Consider the following 11,978-nt stretch of genomic DNA (forward strand, 5'->3'; position numbering starts at 1 on the left):
GGCGTTAGGTACTATTAAACGCCACTCTCTAGTGTTACTAAATGACACTTATGGCCAAATGAATGACCGAGACCAACAATTGGCACCAGATATTACCAAGTACTTGTGCGGCATAACTTATAGCAACTTTTGCCTTTGACATCTCGTGATTTCTTTGGGTCTCGGGATTGTAAATTTACTTTAACCCAGTTGCACCTCACATGTGCAACATTTACTTAATCATGTGATTAATAATCAATCCACATGTTAAGTGAGGTTTCAAAAATACATGTCCTAATGACAGTCCTCCCCCTTGAAATCCTTGCAATCGTCCTCGATTGCATTGCGAAATGCATCAAAAGCAAAGTATTAAACTGGAATTTCCATAAGTCATCATAGTCAACACAACATTGTGCACTGCTGTTCAACCATTCTATATGCCCAACATATGCTGAAAATTACTAGCCAACATAACATAGCATAAGACTCATAAAGAATCTCAAAAACATTGCCAGATTATCATGTGACATGTCCATTTCTCGTGAGCTCAACTCATTTGGCAAAACCAAACCATAGTATAGTAAAAACCAAGCATAAACCATGGCTAAAACATCAGTGGCATCATAACATATGCTGTTGTCCATGGAACTAGATGTAAACCATTGAAAATTGAGCGTAATCTAATCATTAACTGATTATCTATTGATCTGAGAACTAACCACAAATTGCTGCAAATGTGATTCCAAACTGATCACAAACTCATTGCAAAAACTGATTAGCAATCAATGCAAAAACTGATGCACAACTGATCCAAAAAGTGACCATAAACGGTTCTCAAGCTGATAAAAAACTAGGCTAATTTGATCAAAATTTTTGTCTTAAAATTGAGGTAAAATTCATGCTAAATTGATCATAAGCTGATGCAAAAGTATAGTTCTAGTGCTCGGGTGAAACTCATATTCATCTGTATACATCTCACAGTGACTAGTACACTAAGTAGTGATCTCATGGCAAACATACTGTCAACGCAGTACCTTGGATGCATGCTGAATATATCTGAGATCCACTACATACGAGAGCTATCCATAACTGGAGGAGGGAAGTGCTACCTTTCTCTTGAGCATCATGCAATACTCCGGACCTTTGCTCTGTTGAACCTAAATAGAGCCCGAACTAAAGTCGGCTCTGACTCAAAGGCATCTAGGTAAAGTTGCAACAATTGAGATGGTATGCCAAGTTATTCTCTTCCATCTATTTGGCATCCATTGGTGAATAGTTTTGAAATTTCACCAAGTATCTCCTGGAAACTTTACCTTTGACCTTTCTTTCAATATGTACCAAATCTGCTCAAGTATCAAAATCTCATCTAGCTGCTCAACCTCAGGTTGAATTTCAGTAGACATATCTTATAGCACATCACCATGAAAAGGCCTAAACAAACTAACATGAAAGGCATTGCGTATGTGTCAATGTGGAGGTAATTTCAGTCGATATATCACGTTGTTGATCTTCTCCAACATCTAGAAGAGTCCATAGTATCTCATACTCAACTTCAGATACAAGCTTTCTCTTCCTTTAATCTTTTTTAGTCTTGCCTTTTCAAAACATAGCAATACATAATCACCCTCTAGAAACTGCAAAGCACGTCTATGGCGATCAGTTGTCCTCTTTTGCTTTTTTTGTGATCTTTGAAGTGCATATTTTATCTTTGCATAGGCTACATCCAAGTTTTCCACATAACAATCAGCCTCAAAGATCTTATCCTTAGTTTGCAGAATAGGTGGTACCTTCTTGCCACCCTTAACCACCTCAAATGGAGCTTTCCCCGTAGAACTATGCATTGTGTTGTTGTAAGCAAACTCAACCAAGGGCAAATACTACTTCCACTGTGTCTTGTGGTTTGAAACATAGCATCTCAAAAGATCTAACACTGTGGAATTTACTTCCTCAAACTAACCATCTGTCTGCGGATGGAAGGATGATGAGAATTTCAGTGTGGTACTCATATTCTCAAACAAGCCCTTCCAAAATAAATTGGTTATCCGGGGGTCTCGATCACTAGTGATTAACCTTGGCATACCGTGATACTTAAAGATGTGTTGCAAAAACAATTGTGCCATATGATCAACCTTTATTTTCTTCCTCACCGGAATGAAATGGGCTTGTTTGCTAAACCTGCAAATGATAGTCCATATCCCATCATTCCCTGTAGGTGTCTTAGGAAGCTGAAAAATAAAGTCCATTGCAATGCTCTGCCAGGGCCTATTTGGAATAGGTAAGGGCTGCAATAAATCTTGCATCTTTTGCCTATCATGCTTTACCTTTTGAATTATAGCCAAGAGCTCTTTCTCATAGACCTGCAAATTCTTTTCTGCACCGTGGAGAATTCGGCTCTGATAAGTCACAACTCGGCCGTCTTGCATAAGAACTGTCCTAATGTTGTTACCACATGCATCACATTGAACTATGAATGACTTCCTTAGATCGGGCAACACAAGCACAAGATCTGAAGTCATCTTTTCCTTGAACTTTTCAAATGCTGAAATTTCCACTGTTGTCCATCTAAATGGCACATCCTTCTTTTGTAGGGCATGCAATGGAGATGCAATTTCAGCAAACCCGTATACATACTTCTTGTAGTAAGAATATGAACCCAAGAAGTTGCGGATCTCATGCACATTTCTCAAAGGTGGCCATGATCGTATTCCCTCAACCTTTGCAAGGTCCATGGGAATACCATAAGCCGATACAATATGCCCTAAAAAGTGAATTTCATGTAAGAAGAATTCACTTTTCTTGTCATTGATAACTAGTCTATGCTCACGCAGTTCATTGGACACAATGTCCAAGTGTTTTCTATGCTCTGCCTCATTCTTTGAATAGACAATCATGTCATCAAAGAAAGTGTCCACAAATCCTCTATGTGGCTTGAAGATATGATCTATCATCTGATTAAAAGCGACAGGAGCATTTGTAAGTCCAAAAGGCATAACAAGAAACTCATACAATTCAAAAGATGTCTTGAAAGCTGTTGTAGGCACATCTTTCGATCTAATGCGTATCTAATGATACCCACTTTTTAAATCTATACGGCTAAATTTGGTTGCCCCTTGCAATCTATCTATAACATCATCGATCCGAGGAATTGAAAAGTGATTCGTTATTGTGATCTTGTTCAGAGCACGATAATCAATGCACATACGCCATGAACCATCCTTTTTTTGCACCAAAAGCACTGGAGAACAAAAAGAAGATGAGCTGGGCTGAATGAAGCCTTTTTCTAACAGCTCATTTATCTGACTCCTAATCTCCTCTTGTTGGGCTGCATTGACTTTGTAGGGTGGCTTATTAAGTGGGCTACTTCCAGGGATAAGATCTATGCCATGATCTTCTGGCCTTTCAGGCAGTAGCTGCCTTGGAAGTGACTGAGAGAAGCAATCAACATACATTTTCAGAAATGACATGCGATCTTTCTCTAACTTAGAAATGTTTCCAACATTCTTACTATCATCTTTATCCTTAGTAAAAACCAAGTACGTTGAAAGATGATTTTTCATTACTTTAGAAATGGCAACTGTACTTTAGAAATGGCAACTGTAGATACAATAGGGACAGATTCACCTTTTAACTTTACATCAAGTGTGAGTACCTTTCCCTTATGTTGAATAGTGATCTTTTTTGCACGAGAATCAATCACTGCATGCATACAGTGATACCATGGCATACCAAGCAATACATCACAACCCTTAAGTGGAGCAATGAAGAACTCTTCATTGCCCACATATTCTTGTATGTGCAATCGAAGCTTTCCAATGAGCGGTGTGACAAGTTTTGCATAGCCTTTACATGCCATTCCAACTTTCCCCATGGGTCCCATCTCATCCTCTTTGATGCCTAGACGGGCGGCCATGTTAATAGAGATGAAGTTGGCTCATATACCATTATCAAAAGAAAATCAATGCATGTTGATCCCTAATTTTGCCCCATGCTCTGCACAACTTGGTAGTATCATTATTGGGTTGATCACTAACAACATCGGGCTTCAATCCCACTGATGTTTTAGGCTTCTTTTCTTTAGAATCTCCTTGATTTTTTTTGATTTTCCAACTTGCTGCCTATTGGGACAGTCCCTTGCAATGTGATCCTCCTGTTGACAAATAAAACTTTTTTTTGCAGCCATCAATTCCCTACGTTGTGCCAAAGTTTTCGAGCCCTTTCTTTGTTGTTTTGGCCGCTTTTCAAATCTGCTCCTTTTCTCTGCCTTAAATAACTTTTTATTTGGCTTTTCCCTGTAACCAGCCTTCCTTCCGTCGATGGGTGGTAAATCCCTGATTACAACTTAATTACAACAGCAAATTTTTTTTATGGCTTAACCAAAAATCTGATCTGCAGATTTTTTTTCAATAAATGGGTTATAAAGCTCAAAAGTGCTGCATTGCCATTCTCTGAACCCACTCCTGAGAAACATGCTATTGTATGAAAATAATTTGGATACTTTTGTTTTGCAGGTTCACTGCCGGAAACCGGAATCTGGCTAGGCTTTAGCATGCACATTTGCCATCATTGACCTGAATTTCATGAATGGGGAAGAACAAGTAAATACGGACCACAGAAAGATTCAATTGCATATTGGAAATCAGGGGCTCAGCCGCAACAAATAGAATAAAGGGATGAGAGGAAGAGAGACTCCATCCTGTCACATATTCTTAAGTACCAAGAAGCTTGCTTTAACTCAATTTTGGTCCTGTTTCAGATGGGGGCAATATCTTCTTTTGTGGCACATCAAGAGTCAAAGTTAACAGCATGCCAAAGCAACAAGTTGATGATGTCTAGACCTTACACTGGATATTATACTTGGTGTTGTGTTCATGTGTAGACATCTGCGAAAATATCTGTGGATGTGGTACTCCAGTGAAGTAGGCTGTGACTTTTTTCTCTGTTCTGGTGCTTTTCCTGTTTGCCTGCAGGGTGGGTGTGTGTGTGCGTGTGCTGGAGTGAGGAGGGACTCTCCTGAGGGAGCCACGTATTCTCATGCATGAGTGCTTCTGCCCTCATGGGACATAGAATCCCCTTGCTGTTTGTGTCTATGAATTGGCTGGAACTGTGATTCATATGGCTGCATTCCAATTGTTCTTGATGCTGGATTGTAAGTTGTGTTAGAAGTTTTATATTGTCATCAAATAGTGTGCACAGATGCAGTTTGTATGGTGGCCTGCCAACTGTGTTTTAAGGCTTTGTTCTTCTTAATGCTGGATTAGAATCTGTGTTAGAAGTCTTACAGTGTCATCAAATAGTTCTGCACAGATCCTGTTTGTATGGTGCCCTGTCAACTGTGTCTTAGGCTTTTCTGTTCTACCTTAAGACCATTTTGAAGCTTCAAACGACCTGGCATTTCAAGCAAGTACAAAGAGTAACTGGAGTATGATTGCAGGATCATAGTGATGAGTTAGAGACACCAAGATGCATGTCTTTCCTATGGTGTGGTCTTGAAGGTTTTATTTGTCGTATTTGGTTGCTTGATCAAATTGATTGTTTTTTAATTTAAAAGAAGGAACAACTTTTATGAGGTAAGTGCTCTTATAACCATTGTTGGTGTTGGCATAAGTAAACTTTGGCATAAAAGATTTGGTCATATTGGTTGTGTTAAAGGAGATGTACAAGCAAGATAGGTGAGCAATAACTAAAATGAAAAAACCATGTGAAGTATGTGTGATGGGCAAGCAACAAGAAAAGGCATTTCCATGAGAAAGCAAGAATAGAGCGAAGGCCTCTTTAGAGTTGGTGCATGTCCCAAGTATCATTTCCTTGATGAAATGGTAATGCACTTCAATGTGCTTTGATCTAGCATGATAAGTAGGATTACTTGCTAGGAGCATACACTTGGATATTAATGCTTATAAATAGCTCATACTTACGAGGCAATATACAAGCTTGTGGCATTGTAATGGTAATCTGATCATTGCTTTCTACATATAACAAAAATATTTATTGCTGTTTGAATGGTCTTGGGAAGAGTGACAGTTTTAGCAACTTCTTAATGATAGTTGCAGAGAATTTTTGTCGATTGAATAAAATGTGAATCTTAGCTATCTTTCATGAAATGTTACGATTTTTTGGTTCATGTTACCATCTCCTCCTCTTCAAGGAATTCGGATGAAATTTTTGAGTTTGAAGATTTTTGTAGGGCCATTTGCATATTTTAGTGCTTAATACCACAAGCACATTAGTTAGCATGTATGATGCCAATGATGAGTACATCTACGTACGACTCTATGTCTACTTAACAATTGATCTTAATGGCCACTTGTGAAATAGGAAACAACTCTTGCATTGTAATAAAACATTTGATGTTGATTATTGTAGGGCCATTTGCATATTTTAGTGCTCAATATCACAAGCACATAAAGGATAAAGTGTCGACTTTAAGGATTTTTGTAGGGCCATTTGCATATTTTAGTGCTCAATACCACAAGCACATTAGTTGGTATGTATGATGCAAGTGATGAGTCTATCCACATGCGACTCAACGTCTACTAAACAATTGATCTTAATAGCCACTTGTGAAATAGAAAACAACACTTGCAGTGTAATAAAACATTTAATGTTGATGGAAATAGAAACACTAGCTTTTTACTCTCAATCTTGAAATTGTGAGTCTATTTTTTTGTAAGCATAAGGATTGATCTTGTCTTGTACTTGTTTTTTAGATTGGTCTTGTCTCATATTTTTTTAAAAGATTCTTAATGATTGTAAAAGTAGAGTACGTGTTATCATAGTTGTAGCATGTGAGGATAGCAAAAAACACTAGTTGTTCAAAATTAGTAGGCCATGGCAAGTAGAAATTGATTCTTGAAATCTCAATCAGTGTAGATGTTTCATTGAGGTTTCAAAGGATTGGTATAGTCTAATCTAACAATTGTAGAAGTAAACCCAAAATGTTGAGTTTGAGGATATGATATTGTGAAGCATCACATGGTTTGCCATGACCTATGAGGTAAGTGGTAAAAAGGAGGTGGAAGGTAGTATTGTAAGCAAGAGGGAAAAAAGTGTTTTATGAAACATATTCACCTTGGCATACAAGAAATGTATTGGTGTATAATAATTTTTTGGTTATTGGTAATAGGTAAGCTTTATTCATTAGACGACACTGAGGCAAAAAGTACGGGTGTATTAGATTGTTCACATTGGCATGACTAAAGTAAATCACACGTAACACATACTTTAGTTATTTTGAAAAGGTAAGCTTTGTTGTTTAGGCTCCATGGGGTGCATAATAACTTGATGCTCTTTGGTTATATATTCTTTCCTTTTGTATGGAATACAAAGTTAAACACAACCTATATTCATCCATTAGTTGCTTGTAGAAAATATTGTCACCATATAAACGTTCTTCTTAGAGTGTATAATTGGAATAAGAGCTCTTCAAAGTTGCTAAACCTATTTATGGTCATTAGTTCTTTCAATGCACTTAGTTTAGGTTGAGCCCAAGTGTTGCGTAGCAAAAAAGAGGTTTCATGAAGAAGGATGAGGCAATTATAAACTTAAAATTAAGGAACTATAATGGAGACTCATTTTTATTTGTATTTTAGTCCAAGAGTTAAAGAGTCAAAAGAGCAAGGCTTCATGAATTACCATAAGGCAAGTATCACTTTATAGCTAAGGAGCTATGGTCGAGATTGTTAGAAGTATCTTATTGTTCAAACTTCTTTTTGCATTGATAGAATCTGTCAATTGTATTAATTTGTCGATGCTAACAACTATACATGATAGTAAGTTAGATGGTGTTTTTATAGGGTCCTTGAGAGGTTGGGCAAGGTTGTGGATAGAACACTTTGAGTCTTACTCCTTTGGCTCATATTATTATGCTTGCAAGAATGAGTGATGAAGCAAAGCACTCCACAATTTATTGCGTTGACCTTTCTAAAAAGCCTTTTTATATATTTGGTGGTTGATTTAGCCAATTTGTCATTGCTTTAGGAAAAGATCAATGGTGATTTCATATGGTCACGGATACATGAAGGTAAGGCTCAAGGTTCAAAGGCCAATTGGTAGTCTTTTGGCTCACATTCCAAATTGATTTGGATCCTTTGATTCAACTCAAACTAAAGGTTTAACTTGTACAATTGCACATGAACTTTAAGTTATGAGCTTGATTTCACTTTAGGACATGGGATTGATACTTTCTACTCAATCTTATATCTCGAGATCTTAAGAGGGATTGGGGTGTGGGTGTCACATGGTATGCTCCCTCCGCCTCTTGTGATTGCTAGAAGGGTGCCATGTGTTGACTGTGCCCCCTCAACCTTGCTCTTGTAACCTATATCCTTGCCTACTTGTCTTATGCAACTTCCTTGCTCTTGCGACGATGCCACTCGCAACTAGTTGCGACCTTTGCTTGTGATGTTTGTCCTCGCTTGTCCTTGTCTCTACCCATCTTTACTCACGATTTCTCATAGGCCTTGAGCTTTGTGCACTTGCACCTTGACTTGCGGCTCCTCGAATTGCGATCAGGGTCTTTCTCCCTTTCTTGACACTTGCATTCTCTTTCTCTCCTCCCCGCACACGCTCCACGCTCTTTGGAAGATTGAAGTGCTCTCTTTGTTAGTATGCACCTTCTCTCTCTCTCTCTCTCTCTCTCTCAACCCCCACCTTGGTAAGCCATATCTCCCCTTCCCCCTCAGTTGAAAAAAAAATCCAAAAACAAATACTCAATATATTTTCTCTCTCAAGTATCCATTAATATACTTTATCATATTTGGAGAACAAATTAATCTTTAGAGTTGGGTATGTTTATGTACATGTTAGTATAATGGATAGGCAAAGCTATTCAAAGTCCAAAGATTTGATTGGGATTCAATTAGAAAAGCCTTCCCTTGCATGGTTTACACTGGGTTGAATAGCTACTTAGAGTAAATGTGAGCGTGCAATGAAAACACAGAGACGGAAACATAAAGAGACTGCAAGAAAAGAAAAATGAAATTTGCAGTGAACAAGAAAGAATGTTGATACAAATGGAAAAGCGAAAGGAGAAGGATCAGTCCTTGCACATAGCCCATAATGTCAGTGAGAGCACTAGATCAAGCTAATGATGACAACATGGAGATGGAGGAAGACGAAGTCAAAGTGTGTACTTGCTAGGGTAGGAGGATGAGATGAATGATCTGCCAAGGGGGGGCAAGTTGTATATAGCCAAAAATGCCAAAATATGGTTGACTTGTATCAAGGGAGACCATAAATGTTGGCTGACTAGCATTTAATGTTGGTCAATGAAGGAAAAGATATCAAATAAAATAGGATGAGTTTAAAAAAATCCCAAATGATAATGACAATGTCTGGTAGGTGTAAGTAGATTGTGGAAAGCAGTAATTGCCTAGGAAATGCACACATAAATCTCAACTAGAGGAGAAAATGCACTGAAAGGCAATAAACTGAGTGCTTTAGAATGAGCTACCTCCTTCGTCAAAACAAGTGAGAGAAAGGTTGGAGCTTCTAAAGTCCTCATTAGACTCACATTGAGACTCATAGGGAGGAGATGACAAGACATCACAAACATGAATGTTAACACCGCCTCTTAAATCTTGGATGTGGCAAAAGGCCAAGGAAGAAACGGATCTTGGGGTGGCAAGAGGAATGCCGATGTTATTGAAGTTCATCAATATAGACTGTGGATGAAAAAGCCATTCACAATCTTGCTCGGTGATAACCCGAGTACCAAGCCTAGAAGGGCCATAAATTGAGATGAGCGGAAAGCCCAAGTTTGGAACATAAAGGGCATGTGAAAGGGAGATTTTTCAGGAAACAAAGGCAAAGTGCCAACACCACAAATGGGCATTGATACAATGTCACCAACAACAACTGAATCCTCAAAATGGCAAAGATCCTGTAGCAAATCACCTAATGGAGTCATATGACTAGAAGCTCCACTATCAACCAGTTAAGGCCTCTTAGAAGACGAGGCGACCACTTAAGAAGGCTTCTCCAACTCAACAATATGAAGGAACATGGACTTATGGGCAACCGTTGGAGTAGAGGTAGAAGGCTTGGATGTTGTACCTCCATCCTTTGCTCTTGGACGAAGGTGAGGGCACTTCTTTCAACATTTCTCATTTGGATGTGTTCCCTTGCCACAATATGGGCATTCAGGCTTCTTCGAATTGGAGTGTGAGCTTGAAGAATTCTCCTATCTTTCAGCCTTTGACTTCCCTATTTTCTTTTCCCCTACAACAAAAGCTTTCGTGGAGGTGGATCCATTAGCGATCTCTTTGGTGTGTTTGTCATGCTCCAAAACAAGTGGGGCAGGCTTCTCCGATAGAAGCTTCTCACGGGTCCTTGATGTAAGAAGGTTGGAGTAGAAGACATCAAGTCGAGGAGATGGCAGTTGAGTCAAAATAATCATAGCCATATCCTCTGAAGAGATCATCCTGCAAATGAATGCAACCTCATTCCTCATATCCTCCAACCTAGTAATATGATCCTCCATGGAATGAGAATAATCAACAACGAGCATTCGTAATCCGATGGGCAAATGTCTTTTGATGGTATAAAGAAGCAAGCTTTGTCCACACTTCCGCTACTTTCCACAATCTGCACACATGCACTAGGATAGAAACTTGTAAGCTCATAAAGAGAAAAGATTGGGCTTTAGAGTTGAGATGATTCCATAAGGATGCACAAAATGGCGGGATCCTCCACGGGATGGGGAATAGGGTGGGTAATGAACTCCCAAAGATAAAAGGTATCAAGGATACACTCCACCTTACACGACCAAAGAGAGTAGTTTGAACCATCAAGCTGGTCATACCTTACAATGATACCATGCTGTGATACCATGTGAGTGCGCAATAGAAAAGAATAGAAATACAAAGACAATCAAACAGAGAGATTGCAAGAAAAGAAGATTGAAATTTGTAATGAATAAGAAAGAATGCTGATACAAATGGCAAAGTGGAAGGAGACAGATCAGTCCTTACATGTAGCCCACAATGTTAGTGAGGGCACTAGATTAGGCTGATGATGACGACAACACTGAAGACAGAGGAAGATGGAGTCAGAGTGTGCACTTGACAGGGAAGGAGGAAGACGAGATGAATGATTTGCGAAGTGGTCAATGAAGGCAAAAATACCAAAAAAAACAAGGGTGACCTTGGAAAAATTGCCAATGACAATGTGGAAAGTAGTAACTACTTGGGAAGTGTGCACAAAATCTTGACTAGAGGAGAAAATGTATTGAAAGGCAATAAACTAAGTGCTCTAGAATGAGCTACCTTCTCTATTAAAACAAGTGATAGACAGGCCATAGCTCCTAAAATCCTCATCTGACTTAGATTGAGACTCATAGAGGTAGGAGATGACAAGGCATGACAAACATGATTGCTAACATAAACTACATGATAGGGGTAGTGTGATGGGAGTTTAATGTAAGTTAGTCTTTGCAGAAGTTGTGCATGTTATTCAATTGATGGCCACATTTTGTTGCTAACTTGCGTTCATTGGTGTTTTGTGCTTTGGGTAACATGTTCATTATTTTTCATGATGGATAATATGTATAGATCATACATTGATATATATATGTGTTTTTTTATTTTGTATATACATTTATTTTTGTATTATATTGTGTTTAACATGATTAGTTCTTTATACATATGTGGAGGGTGTGTATCACATGATTAGTGAATGTGTTTATGCCAATGCTTTAATATAGAATAGATTTCTCTCTCACTCATGATTAGTGCTTTTATGTATGTATTAATGCTTTAACATGAAGTTAAGGGTCTCTATGTGTGTATATTATTTTTATGTATGTGTATGTATTATTATATTATAATATGTGAATTTGTCATTATTATTATATTATATATGCATTTCGTATACTATTATTAGTTTTTTAGGTGTGCCTTTATTGTGTATTTATTATATTATATGTATATGAATATGCTATTTTTGTATATGTAGTAAAAAATAATAAACATACATTTAAAAACAAGTATTATTTTATTATG

General features: G+C 38.0%; 1 protein-coding gene across 1 annotated transcript in view; it reads left to right on the forward strand.

Annotated features, from left to right (window-relative positions):
* The window catches only part of LOC148019362 (uncharacterized), a 42,486-nt gene extending 36,619 nt beyond the window's left edge, over positions 1-5,867 (forward strand). Inside the window, exon 2 of the mRNA XM_087661007.1 lies at positions 4,488-5,867. The gene's annotated coding sequence lies outside the window, so the exon portion shown is untranslated. The remainder of the gene's footprint in view (positions 1-4,487) is intronic.
* The last annotated feature ends 6,111 nt before the right edge of the window (positions 5,868-11,978 follow it).

Source organism: Lygodium microphyllum, chromosome 20 (assembly GCF_053477565.2).
Source record: "Lygodium microphyllum isolate KBCC chromosome 20, Lygodium_microphyllum_v1.1.10, whole genome shotgun sequence".
NCBI lineage: Eukaryota > Viridiplantae > Streptophyta > Polypodiopsida > Schizaeales > Lygodiaceae > Lygodium > Lygodium microphyllum.